The 24350-nt window shown below is 35.3% G+C and overlaps 1 protein-coding gene across 1 annotated transcript in view; it reads left to right on the top strand.

Moving 5' to 3' along the window:
* The window catches only part of LOC124436025 (DNA topoisomerase 1-like), a 93193-nt gene that overhangs the window by 12350 nt on the left and 56493 nt on the right, over window positions 1-24350 (top strand).

Below are 24350 nucleotides of genomic sequence, written 5' to 3'. Positions count from 1 at the left end.
TTGTTTTTAATATTTTATTAAAAATGCTGTCATTATTTGTTTTTAAGACAAGAAAAACGACAACAAAATAAAAATTTAAAACACTATATATATTTCGGTTTTCTTATAATATGCACATGCAATAAACATATATAAAAGATAAATACTTTTGTAGAAAAGTTTTATCGTCAGTCTTATGTAGAAATGTATAAAAACTACATTTTAGTACAATGAGTGACCTTAAAGAGTTTTGTCTTAAACTTTCCACTTTTCGAATAATTTTATGTCACAAATTTGCGTTTGTATGGTTAACAGTCGGAATTCGTTTACAAAAATTTTGATTCAAAAGGATTTTTTACTCAATACATTCGTTTGTTCATGTTTATTATTTAGATTTCATAAAATAAGCAAATAGTGAGAAAATCGTTGAGGTTTCTCATTGTTTGTTACACTTTTTACTGTTTACAGCAAACGTTGTATTTTTAAGAAAACAATTAAATAATAAGCAATATTAAAAAATACATGTTTGTAAATGATGATCGCCCAGGCTAATAAAGTCCTGAGAAGGACTGTTTTTGTTGTTGTTGACTGACGTTTCGACTACCTCAGCGTTAGTCATCTTCAGAGTCAAAAATGTAATTGGGAATTTATGATTTTTTTGGTTGGGAATTATTATGAATTTATATGGTCGGGATTTATGATTGGGAATTTATGACTTTTTGACTCTGAAGATGACTACCGCTAAGGTTGTCGAAACGTCAGTCAACAACAACAAAAACAGTCCTTCTCCAGACTTTATTAACCTGGACGATCATAATTTACAAACATGTAACAATACTCAGGTTCAAAAATTTACTTTATTAAAAAACATAAACTAACAATATATATTTACAAATCAAAGTATACTTTTATTCTAAACAATGAATTAATAAATAGCTGAGTAAAATATAGTTAATTAGACTTATTTCAAAATTGTTTTTCAATCAAAGAACGTTTATATGAAAGGAAAGTCCCAAGATGAATAAATTTTTCACTTACTTTTTTCATAAAACATATGAAAGTTTAAATAACAAACTTTAAATCAGGAAGTGGAATGCTTATAGATATGCATTACGAATCAGAGCTCGAATCCGAGTCAAAGTACATTTCAATAAGTTCACACTTCTCCTTTTCCAATACTTAACTAAGATATTTGAAACCTTAATCACCTATATTTTTAACATTAACCCTTTGAACACTGCACTCCCAACATATGACTGACTTCACAGACTGAGCTCCCAGAAGGAAAATATGAAATAATTGAAGCCGACAGTTAGAGTTGTTTGAATATGTTTTTCATCTATTTACCTCAAATATGGTTATCTTAGACTATTTGTATATATAGAACTAACATTTTAGCGCCAGTATTGAACTTTATTATGCCAGTCATACCAGCAGTTTTCTTCCGGATTTCCTATACATAAAATTCCTGGCAAAATTTACAGCAGAACATAGTTTTTTTCCTTTTTGGTAGAACACTGTCACTTTGGTTTGGGTTTGACTTCTTTGCTCTCAGGTATTTTCAAAACCTTCATTGTCGGAATAGAGAAGTGATTCTAAAACTTCCTCTGCCACAACATGGCGATGTGTAACACTACTGAACGCCATTTTCATATGAATTTATTATGCCAAAATAGTGCTTTCTTTACATGAAGTTTTTATGCAAAGTAGAGAGGAGTGCCTGCTGGACATTTGTACTGCAGTATTAGCTTAAATATCGACGAAATGATTGGTGTTTTGGCTGCTTAGTAACAGAAAGGTGTGGCGGCCACTTTTCCGGCCGCTCACCCGTTGGACGATGATATTTTGTGGCCGGAATAACGGCCGCTCCTGTTCAAAGGGTTAAAATGTAATTTAATAAGTCTACAATTCTCACTTTTCAAAGCTCCACGAAGATATTTAGCAGTTTCATCACCGAATTTGTTATAATAAAGATACAATTCAGTAAGACTACAATTCTCACTTTTCAATGCTTCTCCAAGATATATAGCACCTTCATAACCCAAATTGCTGCCTTTCATTACCAACAAGTAAGTTTACAATTTTCACTTTTCAATGCTTCACTAAGATATTTAGCACCTTCATTATCCATATTGCTGCCTCCCATTACCAACTTAGTAAGTTTACAATTCTCACTTCTCAATGCTTCACTAAGATATTTAGCACCTTCATCACCCATATTGCTGCAACACATTGCCAAATTAGTAAGTTTACAATTCTCACTTTTCAAGGCTTCACTAAGATATTTAGCACCTTCATCACTGAAATTGCTGCCACTCATTACCAAATTAGTAAGTTTACAATTCTCACTTTTCAATGCTTCACTAAGATATTTAGCACCTTCATCATCTATATTGTGGCAACTCATTACCAATTTAGAAAGTTTACAATTCTCACTTTTCAATGCTTCACTAAGATATTTAGTACTTTCATCACCAATATTGTTGCCACTCATTACCAACTTAGTAAGTTTACAATTCTCACTTTTCAATGATTCACTGAGATATTTAGCACCTTCAACACCTATTTTGTTATAACCAAGATACAATACAGTAAGTATACAATTCTCACTTTTCAATGCTTCACTAAGATATTTAGCACCTTCATCACCTAAATTGCTTTTAAACATGTCTAACATAGTAAGTTTACAATTCTCACTTTTCAATGCTTCACTAAGATATTTAGCACATTCATCACCTATAATGCTGTCTTTCATTGCCAACTTAGTAAATTTACAATTCTCACTTTTCAAACCTTCACTTAGATTCTTCCCAAAATAATTGCCGAAAGTACTACTGGAAAAATTTAAGCTAATCAAATTTTCGCTCCTTTATTTAACAAATAGTTTTTAATGGAAGAGAGCTATGATTATCAAGAAACTTGCAATCTTTAAAATAAAGATCTTTTATGTGTTCAAATTCAGAAAGAAATTCAAACAATGCGTTTGAATCAACAAAAAGAAACGCCAAGAATCTGCGTTTTTGAGAAAAATTCTAACTCCGTACGAGCTGACCTCATGACATCTTTGTCCTGCAATTCGTATAGGCACTTTACTCCAAGAAAACCAAGGACTTGATTTCCACGGAGGGAAAATATGTTTGAAACCAACTTTTAAATCTACAAATTTAAAACACAAATATTATTTTCAAGCATTTTTTTTTTCAAGAAAAGGTCGTAGACTTTGTAGCTAATGTTGCAAGACAAGAATATGATTTGTTAGTGCAATAATTCAAGGCCCGTTTTAAACATCGCAATTTACATCTGCTAAATGCATTTGAAATAAAAATGATAAAAAATCCTCATCTTTACTTGTTTGAAATTAACGGGCTAAAAATCGGAAGCAATGATTTATTAAACAAGTTATGTTAACACAGCAGGCACAACGTTTAGTCCGGTAATTCGCAGATAGTCTATACTCTGTCCTACTTTTCCATTGTACAGTATGACAAGTGCATGAAAATGCACTTGTAAATGTAAAGCAAATCAAATTCAACGTAGAAGATAAGAATATAGGAGGTGTGTATCATCTCCAACAAGTAGATTTTGATTTAGCACACTCAATTGTTGTTTTCACAATTAGTAAATCAGCGTCACCATTTGCATGATGCATCTTGCAACCATGTTCTTTTAGATAGCAACTGAAAGAACTATCTGCTTGTGCTTTTGGTTTGATAGGAAGAGATCTGTCTTGAAACTAGCCTTTATTACTGAAGGATATCATTGGAGCTGTCTTTCCTAATGGCCTCCTCTTTTGCGTTATCTGCTTGGTATATGTGCTGTCTAAACCCGTTAATTACAATATTAGCTTTTCATTATGTTTTGCTACGTAATGACAATATAAAGACGTACTTCTCTGTTAATTGCAGACCAGGGAGATGGCCATGGTAGTCTGTGCAAAAAGTGCTCACCTGTTTAAAACATATTGGCAGTCTTTTTCACTACCTGGCTTTGACTTGGTTTATTAGAAAGTCTAGACCAACTGGCATCACCGAAAACAGGCTTGTTAGGTTGCAATAGCATCAAAGAATCAAAAAGGAGGATACGTACACAGTTCATAGCATAAGAGTGATAGGAGATCGGTTTGCACTTGCATGTCACCTATCTTTACAGGAGATTTGTTGCCAAAGTTATAACATGGCTTTTCCTTTGAACTGGTACTCGAAAGGCGACGTATTCTTCATTAATGAAAGAGTCTTTTCCCACAGTCTTTGCCTTTGTCCATTGACTCCAATATGATATTTAATTCTTAATTGTGGGTCTTGAGAAATGGGTTGTGCTTTGAAGGACAGTAAAGATTTTCAGAGTATCCTTTTGTCTCTCTTTTTCTTGCATGAGTAACATCCTTATCCTGTTCACCAGAGCTATAGTTAACACCTGTGTATTCTTGCATTAACCGACTGACTTCAGCAGTAGCAGGCATCGCCAGAAGCCATGTAAGCAGTTGATGCTCGGTCATACCTCTCCCCAAAATAAATCGCCGCTGGCCTTTAAATTACGCATCAACATTTATTCGATGATAAGGTATGTCTATAGTCCTGCCCATCTATTAATTCGGCTGGCAATATGGAGCCCTGAATAAAGCCTTCTTAGACTTCAGGTCTATCTTGCTCTACACAATTCACTGAATGAAGGTATAAACGTGCATGTTTAACGTACAGATTGCACTCTGCTGCTTCAAGAAATTGTAAGTGCAGATGCCACTTGCCTAATCACTCTCTTGTGATGAAAGCACTAAGTATATCAATCATTTCCATATATTGTAGCAAAAAAATGCTGAGGTACGTCTGTGCTCTTTGTGTATTGCTTTAGTTCTGATTACGTATTTACGTATAAAGTGAAATATCAAACATTACAACTAAAATGGTTGCCGAACTATGTACAGAAATAAAAAAAGCAATTTAGCTAGTCAATTGATTATTTGATATACATGTAGATTGCTAACAATCAAGTAATTCTATTTTACACACTACTTGCTTAACTGCTAAACCTCATGAATTGAACACATTGGTCTATATCATCATATAACAAAATTATGATCTAGCCTGTAATTGCATCATTCATAAAAAATATTTATAACTGAATAACACTAATGTATGATAGTATAAATATTACATATATCTAGTTCAATGTAAGAGCCTTGTCCTGGTCGTCAAGATCGTTATTTGCCACATGCCTATTACTTCTCCATAATTCGGCTAAAGCGTTGTGTGGCTTAAATAATACACAACAGTTGTTACAAATTATGCACCCCTCGCTATAAATTAAGTAAGAGGCCTTAGCCTTTATACTTCTTTTAGGTTGCGGCGTCAATGATAACAGCGCTAGAGTCAAATAGCAAATTTTGTAAAAAAAGGCAACAACTTTGTTTTACTCAGACAGAGCTCTTATAAAAATCAGGGACATTTTTAAAACTATAACAACATTTTTCAGAAGAACATAAAGTTATTCCCAGGGGCGGATGTAGGATATGTCAAATCAGTCGCGCGAATGATGTTTATAGTTCAAAAATTATTTATCAAATTTAATCATTCCAATTTTTTTGATTATTAAATTTTCGTTCTGCAATCGTTTGATTTTATCGTCAAAATTCTGTTTTATGTATGAAAACTTATACAAATACAACTTTAGTAAACAGATCAGTATATAAAAACACATCTAGAATTATATTAACCAGCTGACTGATAAGCGGGGTGGCTCGACTGGTTCGACCGATAATGGAATTTAAGAACGCTTATTTAAGCCATTCCATTGGTTAATAGCCAGATCAGTGGACGATCTGGAATAATCTCGACCGATAAGCGGGTGGACGGACCTAAAGGGAGTCCAATTGCTATCGTGTAATTAGTTGGTTGAAATTTTGTCTTAATGTGAGTGAATTGACCGATTTCGACTGATAGCCAACTGAACTAATATAGTCAAGCTCACTGTCTGAATTGATTGTTTGATCGTTTCATAACAATTTCTTAAGCATGATAGAAACTAAACTACAATCTGATGGAATTTATGGAAATATTTTACAAATTCATATATTGACATGAATGCATTTTTTATTATTTACTATTTATTTTTTATTTATTATTTTTATTAACTAGTTTTGTATGATTTTTTACATAAATAGGGGACCCTTGATGTAGGCTAAGCTCTGGGTTTTCTTAATAATAATGATGTATTTACATGTTGTTCTCAAATAAAGTATTGTACTAATGCTGTTGTCCAAATTGTGAATTTGTTCAAGGTTAAAAATTTATGGATAAATTGTAAATGCTTGGCAAAGAAGATCTCAGGAACGACATTTCAGTCAATGATGCTCAAAAGAAGCCAACATTGTTTTGAGTTTTATCAGCAGAAATTTACATCAAAATTGGAAGTAAAGGACAAGTGAAGTGTGTACATGAATGTAATATATCAAAGTCAATTTATGCGAGTGTGTGATGCGATTTATGTCAATATGGCGTATGGTAAGCAGATTGAGGCTTCTAAACTTGTTGTTGCCAAAGGACTTTTAGCTATGATTTCTTTAGTGCTTGGGGAATCGTGGCCGTTATATGTAGCGAAATCCTACATTCCCAAATATATTTCAATGAACAAAAATCTGTAGCCATAAGGCACCATACTATTATTTACTTTATCATAAACAAATGTTTGGGGCTTTTCAGTTTATGATCATTAATCATTCAATCATTGGACACTTATACTACACATTGTTTAAGATTTGAGAAAACTAACATTGATTACATGAGATGCTGTTTACTATAACCTGTGATTTTGAGTCTTCTGATCCATGAAGCTTTTTATTTTGACAATTTGACTGGAATGGTATTAAACCTCAGTATTTCACATACATGAAATGTTGTCCCATGTCACATATTGTCCCTTTTCTAACTGAACACCTCATGTATAGATGTCAAGGTGTGTTAATCTACGGCTCATACCAGATTGTTTGCCATAAATTCCAAAGGGCTATTGATGTATGAAAAGCATTTTCTATAAAGTAAAATGTCTTCTTATGTGTGCAGATAAACTTTGAAATTTGACAAACAGCAAAGTATTTTTCATGATCACTAGGTAATTTATCTGATGATCATTATAATTTCTAAACTAAATTATTTCAGATTTACCCTTAAACGGGCTTTGATTATATGAAAAGATATTTATCATAACCAGTAAGCATGAAACATGAACCAATTTTCACATTCATGTATGATTGCAATATAGTACATGCTACTAGTGATTGCAATAATACACCTTGCATGTAATACTTACAGAAGATAATAGTCAAGTGAAATGCCTAATAAACATTAATGGCATTAAGCTGTCCTTAATTGCAAATTTTCACTGTGATAATTTTTTCTTAATCTTTGGCAGACAAAAATTTTAAGTTTTTTCTCAAAAGGTGAATTTGCTGGCACTGATGTGGAGATGGGTAAAGGGTTACAATAAACTTGCATGGTTTGAAGTCTGAGCTTTTCTATATCTATGAATTGTCACTTGTAGTACCAAATTTCTATCTAAACTCATTACATAGAGATTTAAATGGGGGTCTCTACGGTGGTCTATGCCTGATAACTTGGTAGAAATTTTTAAAGACTATATCTGTTTTTGAATAGCATTATTGTAAAATGAATTTTACGTTCCTAGACATGCTAATGAGCCATATATTTGGCATAATAATGAGCTTAAATATTTGGCAAAACATTCAAGTATCGTAAGAAAATGTGTTGTTTTTACGCAAAACAATGCCCACAGAATGCATGTTGTATTGCTCTAAAACGCTGAAAATGGCATTTTAAGGCTCTAAAATTCAAAATTTCCCAGGGAGATTGTGTCGAACCGCTCCCCAGGTAAAGTGCCTCTGACGTTTTATGACTGATGTTTGAAAAATCGTAGATACGCCCCTGGTTATGTCTTACATAAATACACGCCAACTTTATATAAAACTGCGGCAATTTCTTATAACAATCACGCAACAACTTTGTGCATATGTAGTAAACGTAATTAAATGAAGATATGATCTTCGCACTTTGCTGGACAATTTAAGCAATCGTCTCAGGAACCTGAAAAAATCAGGACCGCACTGCATAAAACATTCATTTGTAGTAAACGTAGTTAGTGTTCCTGCGATTCCTATGCAGCAGGACTAAAAACTGTGTAAACAAAACTCAAAGAAAACAATAACCTAAACTACACTAGAAACGAAAATAAAGACCCTACCGTTTTTCAACATCTTCTAAAGTTTTAGTATCCTTGATGCTGCCAGATCTCTTCATGTCTCCAACTAAACCAGCCACAAACTGTATCACCAATGCCATTTGGGGTAACGTTTTCTTATCCAAAAACTGTGGAATTTTGCTCCATTCGTCTACAATACATTGCGCAGCCAGAAACTCTTGAATAGTCAAATGTAGGAAACAGTACAGGAAGCGTTTTGCATCTGGTATACGGTGAAATATACCGCAATTTGCTACCTCATGAAAATCAGTATTACTACTTTTTTCAAAAATCAAATTTCCTTCGTTAATTCCACTAACTGCAATATCTTTTATTTTGTCAATATCTTTCTTAAGCTTGGGCGGCAAAGGAGTTATCAGATAATCAGTTTCTCTAGGTATTTCACCTGATGTGCAAGTGGATGATGCTTCCACAGCAAGACTTTGATTGCTCTATTGTATAACTCAGTGATGGTCTTTGGTATATCTTCAGCCTTACATGTCAAGCTTCTCTTTTAGGGTCAGACAAACAATGTAACTATTCACAGGAATATAACACAAACTTTTAAGTTCAAGAGAAGTATCTATGTGCTCATAAATGCTTTTCGCTGTATTCTTGTCTTTATCACAAAACTTGTCAACATATTCTTTAATCTGATCTTCAAAAGCCCAAGATTTCCACAGTCCTGTAAAGTTTAAACATCCATATACATGTTCAGCTGTGGGTCGTGATGTTACAGAACAATGGCATCAGACAGTGTTTCACCTTGAACTAACTTTTTATTAGTTCAAATACAGGCCTCTTTGTTTCATGGAATTCTGAACGATTTAAAAATAATTCATCGAGTCCGTCGATTATAATGACAGTTTGTTTTGGATAAGTGATTATGAATTGGTAAACTTGAGAATAATGTTTATCTTTTAGTCCATCACACCGCTTAACATTTCTTCGAGAGTAATTTCGCAAGTTTCAAGATCACGACATTTCACTAAAATAAGAAGTTTATCTTGCCAAAATTCATCTCGATTATTTTTCCATTCGTATAGAAGTTTTTTAGTCAGCATAGTTTTACCAATTCCCGGCCTTCCAATGACTAAAATAGATCTTGGATACGACGTGCTCTGTTCACCTAGGATTGGCTTAAAAATCTCAGTTACTCTTGTTAGTTTTTTTGCATCATTTCTCATTTCAAGGTAAGAATGAAAGATTTCATGCCGATTAAAAGTTTCTGGAAAAGCATTCTTTAATTGTCTTTCAGCTTGTAGTATGACGTTGACATAAATATTATCAAGATTTCGCCACTCTGTCATCTCACCACCAAAGTTGTCGTGTATTTTAAACACACTGCTGGAGTAAAGATCGTTTTATTTTCTTTCAGCAATTTTGTACTTTTGTTTTATTTTCTTCCCACGATGTTTTACATTCGTTCTTATTTTCTTTCAACGATTTTGTACATTCGCCTTTATTTTCCAACGATTTATACATTCGCCTTTATTTTCTTCCAACGAATTTATACATTCGCCTTTATTTTCCAACGATATTTTAGGTTCTTGAATTAGTACAAAATTCAAGTAAACTCTAAACTTATCCTGTTTTTTAAACGATTTATCGGTCCAAGCCTTATACGTCAAATAAAACAGCTCTAAGATGGTTAGTGTTATTACAATTAAATTGACACATAAAACAAGTATAATTAAGGCTTCACTATTATCAGCGTTGGGATTTTCACAATCAACGGTAGAAATGGTATGATTTAACAAGGAAATTTCTTAGTTGGACGTCTTTACAGGTGTATTCGACGGGAAACTTCGAAGAGAAAAGTAATCCAACAAAGACAGACAATATATTAAGCGAACCAGCAAATGAATGATGTAAATGCAAATGAAGAAAAATTAAAGGCAACTTTATTAGATTGATGAGTTCCTTCGCTATATTCCAAATGTAGAGGTTCACTTTGTTCGTCACTGTTTTTTATTGCACTGTCTTTATCATTATGTTCAATTCGACGCTTTACATAATATCCATAGAGTATACTCCAGATTAAGACAATGCCAAAAGAAACTACCATAAGAAAAGCAGCAAACTTAAAAGTTAAACCATCTTTGTATTGTCTGAAACATTTTGATTCAATGTTTTTAAAAGAGAACTTTCTTTCGTCTTTGATATAATCTCATTATGACAATTGAATGAACTATCACCTATAAATTTAATGCAATACCAGAAACGGTAAAGCCAATTAAACCAAAGACAATAAGTATTATTCTTCCAAACCAGTTAAAACTGCTCCATGGTATGTGTTCAAGACACTTTTCCATTTGTATGCTTAAAAAAGTATTAAATTGTCACATTACTTTAAATTCAAAATAAGACAGTAGCATTGGCGTTCAGGATCGTATTCAGCTTGCAGATTTAATTTCGCTACGTAAATATTTAAAGATTATTATTATTCATTCTTTAGAAATCTACTGTTCTCACAGTCTGTGAACACTAAAACATTTGCATAGCAGGAGTAAAATGTCGGGCTACGCTACAGCTGACGTTACTCACAACTCTAGGTACAAAGTCGCATACAAAACTCCAGTATTGTATATACCTCAGGCAATTATCTACATGTGTCTAAATGACTATCTTGCATTAAGATATACAAAATTTTAGTAGACACATCCGATAATCATAGCAATAAGTGTTGTATTGTAAATAAATAAAGTGTACAATTATGTTCTTTCGTTGTCGCGTATAGCAAGCTAGAGCACTGGAGGGGGAAGGATATTCAATATTAAAAATAAATTTCCCTATTTGTTTATGTAATAGCATGGTTTCAATTGCAATTTGGCATAAACATGCACGAGTGAGTTTTTCAAAGGCTGCCATGTTCTTAACCAATCAGAATTGTGAAATTTTTCATGTATATTATCACTGGAGGAAAAGGCATTAACATTTTGCTCTTACTTTATACATCCCTATGATTCCATTTACATTTGAAACAATTAAATGCACAAGAATCGGTCACAAAAGCTCCATACGATGTACTTTCATTTAAATTAGTATTATGCATTTGACTTCAGTTTAGCTCAGCTTAGCTCGAATTAACATCTTTCAAAATAATAAAGTTCATTCAGTAAATGTTTTTTTGTAATATTTCAGACCAGATTTAAATCAAATCAATTATGTTAATTATATCAGAAGGGTAGGAAAAATGGACGGTATTTTGTTCAACTCGTTTATTTAATCAACAGGTCGTGTATTAAATTTTCAAAACAGCTCACAAAAGGCAACACAGCAACAAATGAAAAACTAATTGTACAAACGGAACCTTGAATGCTATCTAACCTTAGTTGTAGACCATTTGTTCTATACTTATACGCTTTTTTTCGTAGTAATTACGCCGGTTTTCCACTTGCAAATTTTTGCACGAAAAGCGATAATTTTCGAGTTAAATTATCGCTTTTTTTTCGTAGTAAAAATCTCGAGGTTACAATCTATCGTTTAAAATATGGAATCTATATACCCCCTTTGAAAACAATTGTTTGTTAAAGATAGTTTTTACCCACTGTTTAAAAGTAGTATGGTACATGGGGGATATGAGAGCACTTTTTGTGCTCTCGTACCCCCATGTACTATACTACTTACGTTGCGGTTAGCAGTTCAGTTTTTAAAGGCAGGAGGCCTTTTTTATTGTAGGTAAAGTACCGCAAGATTTTTAGTGTATTTCTATTACAACAAAGTGACTTTTGTGACGCAATGTAATTATTTTAAGTGAGTATAAATCATGAATATGCCTATTAAGCTATCAACAGAGTTGTAATAAAACATGAATACAGCTCCTGGCAATGCAAATTTAAAGATACAAATGCAAGACTACGTATTAAATTCGATTTTTTCGAAGCAACAAACCTCAATTGCAAATGGATAATTTCAGATTACCGTTTGCCGGAAACTAAACTATAATCTGTTTGCGCAATAAAAGCAACAATAAGAAAAATACAAATATCATTTGAATATAATGCCCAATTTGACGAGTTACAAGAAATCGTAATTTGAGCATGATTGAGAGAAATGCAAGTCTTAAGGCCTAAAAGAATGACGCCAAACTATACAAGATGATGGAGAACGTTTAGTCAGAGATCCGGAGATGAAACTCCGAATGAGAGTTTTATCTCCGTAAAAATTAGATAGTTTGTTTAATTACAACTTGGGGAGGTGTTTTTTTAATGATCGTTCGGAATATAAATCTTTGTACGAAATAGAAACAAGATTGTTCGCCATCGATATGTATATTTCACTGACATTTGATTGACATGTTTTTCTTCTATTATGCATTTATAATTACTACTCTGATCTTTCTTACACTCCCCAGGGTTGACATAATAAAATGTTGTCAACAAACAAAACAAAAAAAACAAAACTATTTTTAGCTAAGAATGTACAGTTATTTAGAACTTGTTTGTATTCTGCAATCTTCGCAATTGTCCTGTTATTCCCGCGCTGCGTTGTGGTCGATCAGTTGGACGAAGGACTTGTTCCTTTTCGCCTTTCTTATCGTTTTCTACTTTCGTTAATGTCTTCTGATGAACCTCGATTGGAATAAGTTGCCTGATAGAACGCCGCAACAAGTGTGAATGACTAGAGTCTCCACGAAGGACTCTGACTTGTGCAGCTCGTGTAATTCCATCGCCACCTTGTAACAATTGTTCAACCTTCGCCACCTTCCAAAAGATACGTTTTGTTTGATCGTTGCGAATAATGACGATATCTCCAACTGCTATTTCGGGATTTTGATTACCTCTTGATTTTGAAGTGTATTGCTCTCGTAAGGCTAAAAGATACTCGTTTCTCCATTGAAGAGTAAAACGTTGCAGTAAATTTTTGTGATGTTTCGCCTTTCTCGTCAAAGATTGATAAGTGCTCTGAATTTCAAAGTGCTCACTGTTTGGCATGGTCGTTATTCGTCTTCCATACACCAAGTGCGACGGGCTTAGCGGAAGAGATACAGCTTCTTCATCGTCGTACACGTAGGTTAGGGGTCGTGCATTTATTACGCCCTCGATTTCAACCACAATAGTATGCAACTCGTCGTAGGTTAGATTGGTTCTACCAACTACCTTTCGCAACGGACGTTTCACGCTTCGAATCAAACGTTCCCAGAAGCCTCCCCACCAAGGGGCCTTTTCGACGATAAATTGCCATGTAATCTGATGGTTTGCAAGATAGCGTAACACTTCCTCAGAACGACATAGCTTGCGAATTTCTAAGCATGCAGCTCGGAAAGTCTTAGCATTATCAGATATAAGAAGAGCTGGCAGTGCTCGTCGACTAGCGTATCTGCGGGACGCGCGGAGAAAGGCTGGAACGCTTAAGCAAGGAGTGAGCTCCAGATGAATGGCTCTAGTAGACGCACACGTAAACAATAGAATATACACCTTTGTTGGATTATCCGACAAATTATTCCTTTCACAACTCTCTCGTAAGAACAAAGGTCCGGCAAAGTCCAAACCTACGTTTGTGAAAGGGGGATCATCCGACACTCTGCTAACAGGAAGATCTGGAGGGGGCGTTCCCCCATAAGGAAGACCTTCGGCTTTACGACAAACGACACATTTCCTGACTATTTTCTTTACTGCTTCTCGACCACGGATTATCCAAAAATACTCTCTAATGGTTGTTAGTGTATCACGAATCCCGCTGTGCTTCACATTGTGGTGAACCTCGCATATTAATAACTCCACAAATCTTGATTCCTTTGGAAGCAATACAGGATTTTTGCTCTCCAGATTCAGCAATGAATTCTTCAGTCTCCCACGGCACCGCAGCACGTGATCACCGTCGAGAAATAGCCCAAATTGTTTAACGTAAATGGGTATTGAAGAATTCATATTCTTTGACAGAAGGAATAGTATTTCCTTTTCAAAGGATAGTTGTTGAATAGACCTTATCCACAGCAGCTGCACCTTCCTTATTTCGTCTGAGCTTAGTTCTTCTGAGGTTGTGAGTTTGTTTGTTGTTCGCTCGCACCGTGGCATCTTCTTTAATATGTTGATGAATCTCATTACATAAGCAGTTGTTCGAAGAAGTTTCTTCATGGAGCTATAACGAGTAATGTCGATTGCTTTGTTAAGATCTGGCATGGCTCGTTGTTCGATTTCATTCGAAACTAGTGATCTTACGACATTCGGATGCTCTTTCACAATTTCCTCAGAACTTCGTCACTTTGTGAGAGGTTGCCAACTGGACGTTTTGGCCACTCTTCTTCGCCCTTGCCAAGAATTTGGGTCCATTGAACCATAAGGAAGAATTCGAAAGTAGTTGCCCAGAAATACCTCGTGAGGGTAAATCTGCAGGATTAAGTGATCCAGGACAAAAGTTCCAAGATTCCGTCAACGAAATACTTCGAATCTTGTTCACTCGATGCTGCACGAATGGTTTCCATGCTCGATCGTTTCGTATCCAGTGGAGTGCTGTCATCGAATCAACCCAATAAAAAACTTCCAGACTCCACTTGAGTGCCTTTAACAAAGACTCTACTAACTTCGCTAGTACAGTCGCTGCCACCAGCTCTAAACGGGGAATCGTTTGCTTTTCACTGGTGCGACCTTTGTCTTTGAAGCGATTAATTTCACGTCGATGGTACCATTCTCATAGACTGTTCTTACATAGACAACAGCACCAATTGCACTTTCAGATGCATCACTGAATCCATGAACTTGTGTAGTAAGGTATTTCGGTTGGAGTAGATAATAGCACCTCGGTACACGAACATCATTTAGAAACTTTAACTCTGACAATAAAAGTTCCACTGTTCACGTAGATTGCCATGCAGTTCACAGTCCCATCCCAATCTATCCAAGCACATGATTTGAAACAGAATCTTGAGCCTTATCGTAAAGGAGACAAGAATCCAAGGGATCGAAGATTTTAGATGACCATTTCAACAACGATCGCTTTGTGACAGGTAAAGAATTGGCGTACTCGATTATTTCAGTCAAATTGAATAGAAATGTGTCCTCCACCGTATCCCACACCATTCCTAGTACTTTGACTTGAGTGGGTTCCGTGAGCAGTGACTCTTTGCAATTGTCGACTTTGTAAAGGACTGATCATCTTGAGTAACGCTTGATTTGTCACTAATCAAGCTCAAATTCTTTACCTTCTAACGCTTCGATAGACTTCACTACGTTACTGGAATTCGAGTTCCATTTTCGCAAGTTGAATCCACCCTTGGCCATCAACTGCTTTGTTCCCTTGTATATTTGCAAAGCGGTTTCATCGGTTTCAGCACCGGACACAAAATCATCGACATACAGAGAATTTTTCAAGTGTTCAACAGTTTCTGGCTCCTGCTTCTTGTGTGTCTTCAAATGATGGTTGATAGTAGCTCCTAGAATTGCTGGCGAAGGTCGTAGACCAAAACCAATCGACAAACCTTAGCTTTAATACTTCTGAATGAGGATCCCTAGCGTCCCTTAGCCACAAAAAACGAAGCATGTCTCTATCTTCCTTGTCAATTCCAATCATTAAGAATGCCTTCTCAATGTCAGCAACTAGCCCAATCTTGTTTTGTCGAAATTTGACGAGCAAATCAAAGATTTGTGGAATGAGGTTCGGCCCGGTCAGTAAGCAATCGTTTAGTGAAAATTTGCGCAAGTTCGTCGTAGCAGATCCATCATATACAACGCGTAGCTTCGTAGTAACCTTATCCTTTCGTATGACACAATGATGGGGAAGATAGTGAATTTTACCACAATCCTTATCAGATGCCGGAACCCTTTCGACTATTCCTGCTGCCAATTGTTCAGTAATACCATTATTGTATTCTTCAAGATTTTGTGGATCCTTTAGCAGTTTTCGATGCAATGATCTCAATCTATTATGACAGAGTTCGTAATCGTCATCAATTTGCACATGATCATTTTTCCACGGCAGACCAACTTCGTAGCGTGTTCCAGTGAATTGAATATTTCGCACAAAATCTTGTTCCTCGGTTGAGTTCTCTGAGTCAAAGGAGTCAATGCCAACGTTCTCAGTTTCCCAAAACGCTTCAATGATATTGTTAGCTCATCCCTATCGGTTACGACAGTAGAATTATCAAGGCAGTCGGCTGCTAAAATGAGGCTGTTCAGAGTATGTTCGTCTGATTTTTGTGATGACCATCCAGACAAAAGCCATCCCAATTTGCTGCTCATCGCTGTTGGACCATTTTCTCTCGTACGACATCACCTGTGACTACGTCCCAATAATGATCAGCTCCTATCAAGATGTCGATTGAATCACAGCTACCATTGTTATCGGAAGAATCAAAGTCTGCAAGTTCTAAACCATGGAGATGTGGATAATCGTCTATATTTATCCTTGTAGGAAGTGGTGCACATATTGTTGGAAATGCGATTGCTTTAATCTCTACTACCTCACCTCCACTCTTGTTTGCAATGCTCACCTTGAACACTTCGCAGCTTTCTCGTTTACTCTTGCTTTGGCCAAAGGTATTTAATTGAAGTGTCTCCTTACCAATTGAATTTAACCTTAACCGGCCTTGAAGTGACCTTCGAATGTAAGACCTTTGGCTTCCAGTGTCAAAGAGAATTCGTGCTGGAACCGATTTTGATCCGTTTGATACGAGAGCTCTGGCTGTCTGCAAAGAACACTTCCCTTGACAGTTCGTGTGACAGCTGTTGTGGTTGGAGAGTTTACACCTTCTGATACTTTCTGTGGATAGGTGTTATCAATTGCTTTTCATTTTGGACACCCTGACTGTTGGTAGCAGGATAGCTGCAAATAGATTGGTGATGCCTCCCGGAACAATGTCGACATTTTCTTGTGACTATACACTTGTTTGCTTGGTGTCCCTTTTTTAGACAAATAAAGCAACGGTTGGAGTCCCTTAGAATTTTAACTCGGGCTTCCCTTCCTTTACCTCTTCACAAGATGCTGAATAATGTGATCCTTGACAGTATACGCATTTAACCTTGAAGCTATGGGCACCGTCTTTATCATTTTTCGTCACTACAAATGTTCCAGCTGTCGATGGCTTGTTGGGCTTATCTTTGTTCTGGGGTTTCTCAATTGAACGCGATGACTCGCTCATTTCACGTGCCTTAACTTCAAACTTTATGGTTTTGAGTAACTCTTCAATTTGCCAAACATCACCAGTAGCTTTTCGTGCTACCTGCAATCTTATTTCACTCGGTAGTTTGGACATAATAATTGGTATGAGCAGACTGCCGTACTGGTTTGCAGATACCCCAAGCGAATCAAGTCCTCGCACTTGAACACTTATTTGATCGAAAACATATCTTAATTGCCCAGTACGATTTTCAGAACATGCAGATATTTGTAGGATTTGATCCATATGTGCGGCAATGACCTGTTGGGTTCGACCAAATCTATCTTGCAGAATCGCAATTGCTGCGTCATAATTTGCGGATGTTAAGGTAAGTCCCTTATCGAACGTGCTGCACTACCCTCAAGCAATGAGAATAGATAATTGAATTTGTTTACCTTAGACATACTCTCGTTGCTGTGAATCGTAGCATTGTATAAGTCCCAAAAGGCGTTCCATTCTGTGATCTTTCCACTGAATTTTGGCAATTGAAGTTTGGGAAGCTTTGGCATCATTATCGCTGGTGTTGTTCTGACAGGGGCATTCAAAATCGTAGAATTCGCATTTATCACTTCATTCGTAATCGTATCAATAGCATTCGTGTTCGTATAGACCGTATTCGTGTTCGTATAGACCGTATTCGTGTTCGTATTAACCGCATTCGTATTCGTGTTCACCGCATTCGTGTTCGTATTAACAGCATCCGCGTACGTATTATTCTCATCGTTGCTTATCGTTGTGTTACTCGTGCTTGCTGTTGCTACCACTAAAGGAATCTGTTCGACTTGTGGTGTAGGACTTTGCCTTCTTTTTATAGTTTTTTGACAAATCTCCGGTTTTCTTGCTCCTTCGATTTTACGTCTAGTGCTTAGAATTCTATCCGAGACGGCGGCTGCTTCTTCAATTTCGTGTTCAATATCCGTTACATCGCATATCCCAATGATTTCGTCGTTTATTTCGTCTAAGATCTTCATCTTACAGTCGAGTTGTTCAGCGATGACATTTCATCGTTCGATGTCTACTTCAGTGGCATCCAGAAGCTCGAGTGCTTCTTTTACAAGCCTTGTACAAACGCCACGATAACCGCCTCGTTTGGCGCGAAGTCGTTCAATATTATCCTTCGACATTTCTTGGTTTTCGAATGAAGCTGTTCTAGAATACCGTCGTATACTTACTTACCGGCCCCACGTTGGGCGCCATTTAATGATCGTTCGGAATATAAATCTTTGTACGAAATAGAAACAAGATTGTTCGCCATCGATATGTATATTTCACTGACATTTGATTGACATGTTTTTCTTCTATTATGCATTTATAATTACTACTCTGATCTTTCTTACAGTTTTTTATGCATATGTTTTATTTTTTGTTGTAATTAACATCCACACGAATTTTTGAAAAAATTTACCTAAGTAAAAACGAAAAAGTCTTCAATAAAGTCAGCGCGGACATGCGTTTATGTAAAAAAATCCACCCGACATGAGCGCAATATGCGCATTCAAATTGTCAATAGGTCCCTACTTCTTAACTGTATGTAGCCTCCTCAAAACATTTGGCAGCGAATTTTGTGAAGAGTACCAATTAAAACGAAAGATAATTGCAACATTACTGAAATTAAAAAATTCTTGTAATAAGCGATACTTACATTTAGCAAATATAAACCGATATACATAGTACTTTTAACTTACTTTGTTTAAATACTCTAAAATCCTATAAAATTGAATAGGCGCAGAACTGTCCAAAAACCACTTTTTAAAGACATAATTTAATAAAGCAAACACGCTAAATAAGCAAATGCAAACAAAAAAATCATTTGGCAGAATTTGTCATAAGAACAAACCGAAACAAAACAAAATTGCAACACTATTAAAATTAGCAAATTTCCACATTCAGAAACTGTACATTTGACGAGCAGTACAAGTTTACAGCAATAATAAGCCAAATTTCTGACAATATTTTCATACTATTAAAACGACTCAAATATGTATTCTGTTTAGACTATAGTTTCATGATTTCTAACAAACAAATTCAACATCCTTAACGTACCAACACATCATCACAAACATACCTTGTTATATTTTCACTTAGCAAATCGTTGTTGCTGTTTGTATTTTTAACTTCTTTCAATTGATATTCAACAATACGGTCATGAGTTTCTACAGGTAATCTAAAATAAATATGATTTTATAGTATCAGACACGATAAAAATTTATTCAAAGTTTCTTAAATGGCTTAATATATGGCGAACAATTACATTATGATGATGATCATACACGCAAACTCGCATAAGGATTCTGTGAACTTTGTTTGACAAACCTTTACTGGTTCACAGTCCAATCTTTCGTATTTTCCTATATAACGCAAGGCAAGTTTTAAGCGTCAAACATATCCTTTACGTCGATATGAGGCAAGTGGCAAATGATTTTGTGCCGCGGAATTTAAGTCATTTAAAGAATAGATTGTAATGCAAAGCAAAGATACGGTTTATGATTTTTATTGTTTTTTATAATTAATATGTTTGATTCTAATTAAGAGCATGTTGATTGATAGGTAAAAAATGTAAAATCTAATGCATTATCATTGAGTATATGCTTACTATAGGATTATCTTTACATTCTCTTCAGTGTGTATATAGATACTCATATGCATTTATGTAGTCAATTGCAAAACAAGAGGGATTTGATTCAACATTTGCTTATCAGCATGAGACAAACACTATTTTAAATATGCTATTTTCATTCTTTCTTGAGGACTTTGAGTTTGAGCATATTATTTTCATTTTCGGTGCCATATATTTTGAATACACTTAAACTAATCAAAACCACTATATAAATACTTTAATGGACATTGGCAACAAAAATTTTATGGCATATAATTGAACCTTTGTGATGTCTAACAACTAAAATAGCAAATTTTTTTCAAAATATTTTGTTGCTTGAGATATTTGCGGCAAAAGTTTTATAAATTTCGCCATCTTGTATAAAATTTTGATAAAATTATCTCGAGCGGTAGTGATGTCATTAGCTGGTGAGCAGTCAAAACAATAATTCAATATAATTTGTGATTGACGGCGTTACAACACATTTAAAGCATATTTTACGGGTTTTTTTGCTGTATTGGGTGGCATACACGAAAATCAACCAGGTGAGGTTCAGCCGTATCAATATGAACCTGAAGTAAAGGTCGAAACAAGCGAGGAAAGCGGTTTCTCTGTACAAAACACGCTTATTGTTGTCTGGGCTTACACTTGGTATGTCGCGAAAGCCTAGTTGTAAATTAACAAGGCTTTTTTTCAAAAATGGCGGATAAGGTTTCAACTTTATGTCAAATTTTCTCTACAGCAAAACTTAAAAGAGACACGGAAACACGAAATTATGTATTCTATAGCTATCTATGATAAACGTATAAAAAACTTTCATTGCCATTGTCCTTTAAATCCAATAGAGAAGTGATATCTCTTTTTTATGCAGTCGATTTCAAAGCTAGAGTATCGTGATTTTATATTAGCATATCAGCGTGAGGCAAATAATATTTGCTAAAAGCTTGAATATAAATAAATGAATAAATGTCGTTTTATTTAGTGATAGTGACAAGATGACAATAAAGAGTGAAGCACATCTATTTTTCCATCGATGTCATTTCGATTATACTAACGGCAATTCCAAATCATCATACAGGGTGTTCTGAAAAACAGAATCCGCTTAAATTATTATGTACACATTAAATGAAATCTGCTTAACGTAACTTAGTCTGCAATGGAGTATAATGGAAAATATGATTACGTTTTCGCGGCTTTATATTCTAATGAATCTCGCTTTTTTATGTTACAAAGATGTAAAATTGCTCGCACAGGTTATAAGGGTCACTTATATCCTTTGCGTCAATACAATGGCAAATTGTTCCACGGAATTTAAGTCATCTTAAGAATATATTCACTAATGAAAACAGAGAAACGCTTATAATTTTGGTTTTTGTTCAATTATTTATTGTATTATTACATAATGCGTGCAGCAAGCTTACTATTTAGGATTCTTAGCCTTTTATGGGAATAATTAAATGTATGATATTTTCTTTCGGGTATGTGTATACTCACACAGGCGTAGGAAAACGATAATTGAGGGGTGTTTGGAAGCTCATATGCATGTTACAATCTTTAGAAAACAATGAATTTAAAATACGGCATATTATGCTTGTATGAATATTCTCCACAATTATCGATCTTTCTACATCCATGCATCATGAGGTGATGTGTTTGCATTGATTCAAGATTTCTTAAATAAACATTACGAAGCGTTTTCCTTCCACTTTACTTTACGGTTGACCAATGTTTTACGTTATCATAGGCAACTCGATCCTACGAAATATGCAATTTAAAACAAAATCCAATTGTATCACACAAGAGAATAAAGTTTTGAAAACGACATCACCCAACGTCAAGTAGCATGCAACAGAATTTCACGAAGATTATGTTGTAAATTTTAATGTCAAGTTATGTAGCGAGTGACAGTGTCTTATTATAGATCATAAGATATAACTGATATTATTAAATTGATGTAAAATACTTTAGTCATGTTAAGAGAACACTTCCTCACCGCAATGCGTCATTGCTGTAGGATGTAGATAGAAACGGAATGGCAAAGTTGTAAGTCATTTGTAAACGCCTAAAACAGGAAAAGTTGGCGTTAGTGGTGTATGAACTGGTCATACAAATTTGATAAATTAGCAGTCGTATTGCAGAAGGTATAAAGTTTGAAAACGCAGCTTAATGATTGACGATTGTCCGTAATCTTAACGAGATCAATTAAATTATTCCGTATTGCGAAGAATCAACGCTTGAACTCCGTAACATAAAAATCGTGCACAACCATTGTAAATATCATATCACAGTGTTAAATATAATGCTCAAAATACAGTCCCATCGATTGAGTGAAGTTTGAGAACAGTAAACCAGCACTTTATACAGATTGTGCGAAACATGGTCATTCCAGCGGAATCTAGTAGCAGTATTCAAGAGGAACATATAAATAGGACTAAGGGTTGTTCACGATGTCAGAGCCAAGAAGAAGCGACAGTCGTGGAGTGGGCACAAGTCATACGCCCAGGGCGAAACTAACACCTTTTAATGGAGGGGCTGGCGATGAAATTCCCCTGAAAGGACACAAGATGCCCTGCAGATCATATGGAACGTACTTACACTATATATTTTTGTAATACATGTTGTATTCTTGTGGCAGAACGCACTTCAGAGTACTATTAAATCTTTAATGGCAGTTTTCGCATCTTTGCAGTTGCCCAATTTTTCTAAAATAACCTTTAAGTCAACATTGTCCATAAGATCTTTTTCACATGCAAGAATGATTTAGTCATTTAATCGCGTATCTTCCATTGTGGATCTCAGGCAGTTTTTGACAATCTTAAGCTTGCTGAAACACCTTTCATCTTTTGCCACGGACACTGGAGCGGTCAACAATAGTTGATACGCCTTGCACACCTTTGAAAAGACGTTTTTGTGTTTGAAGGCAAATGACGCAACGTCTTGAAGAAATTTGGGTACTGATTTAAGTTGTGATGCCACAATAATATTGAAAATTTCCAACTCAGACAGCAGTATTTCTGCATCAACATCTTTAATCGCCGGTGGAAAAAGACTACACATTTCATTAACTGTTTCAGCCATCGGCCTTTCCTGAGCAGCTGTAAGCCCTCCAAGAGGTTTTATTTTGTCTATGCAATCTTTAATGTTATCGGTATACTGGTAATAAGTGAGTCTAGAACCAAGTACATTCTTTCGGTAGAAATCTTTAATTGATATTTTCTTTTGTTATTTCGGAATGCTCGCCAATTCGTTTGGGTGGCTTTCTTGATAGATGATGACGAGTCTATTCTGCCATTACGTCTATTCCTACTTTGTTCCAGATGACACCATCGCCTCTATCTCCGAGTCTAATCCGTTCTCGTCATTTCGAATTTGTCTAAGGTTTTTTACTGTAGCATCAATCAGGTTAAGTGCATCTACTATATTTAGCTCCTCCTCCTGCAGTTGTTTGTTAGATTTTGGTTTTGTCATTATGATTCGCATGAAATATGAGCAAAAAAAAGTCGAAACTAAGAAATTTCTTTTTAGTTCATCGCCTTTAGCTTTTACTTTTGATTCTACATCTGAGCATTTATAACTTTCGCAATAGCATTTGATATTACCTCATAACTTCCAGACAAGTTTCAAAACTTTAAAGTGGTTATATCACGAATTTTACCCCTTTTTATTAACTAAATTGAAAGACCTTGTTTCAGTGATTTTAAATCTGCAATTATAATTGAAATTGGATTGGTAAAAGTGATTTTACGGACGTTCAAAATCATGATTTTCAGCATTTTTTTGCGAACTTTTTGATTGGTATGCTAATGACTTGTGACGTAGAAAGTTGAACACATATATCAACACGGCGTATTCTACTAGTAATCTTAATACGAAACGCGGAGGAAAACGTTGTGTTGCTGGCGGACCTAATCAAATTAGTTGCGCCAATGATTCATAAACCGAAGGAATGTCGATGCATCTGTTTCCTAAAAAGAAGCAGAGCCGCAAAGACATAGAAAATGAGTAAATTTTGAGCGTAAACATAGACCGGGTTTTGAGGCTTCCTCTACCTCGTGTCTGTGTTCTGCGCATTTTGAAGATTCTTGTTTCGACCTTAATTTGAGCGTCAAGTCAAAAAAGAAGGTTAAAGAAAGATGCTATCCCAACCATTGACGTGGCTGGGATTCCTGAACCATTACAGGACGAAATAACCGATCGAAAGCGCAGACAAGTAAGTTTACGCTTGTTTATGTTAATTTTGTCATATAAATCGATATAAGTTTTGTAGATTATTCGACATACTCTCCATAAGCCATCGCTGTAGAATATGAGAATTGAAGCACCAGTAACAAATTATTTTTCATATCAATTTGTAGAATATGTTGAACAAGTAAAGAATGTTCTTTTCACGTCTAATAAACAAGAAATTTCTACTATAATGGAAAGATATAG

Source organism: Xenia sp. Carnegie-2017, unplaced genomic scaffold (assembly GCF_021976095.1).
Source record: "Xenia sp. Carnegie-2017 unplaced genomic scaffold, XeniaSp_v1 HiC_scaffold_16, whole genome shotgun sequence".
Taxonomy (NCBI): domain Eukaryota; kingdom Metazoa; phylum Cnidaria; class Anthozoa; order Malacalcyonacea; family Xeniidae; genus Xenia; species Xenia sp. Carnegie-2017.
The sequence above is the reverse complement of the archived record's forward strand: the minus strand, read 5'-3'. Positions and strand labels throughout refer to the sequence as shown.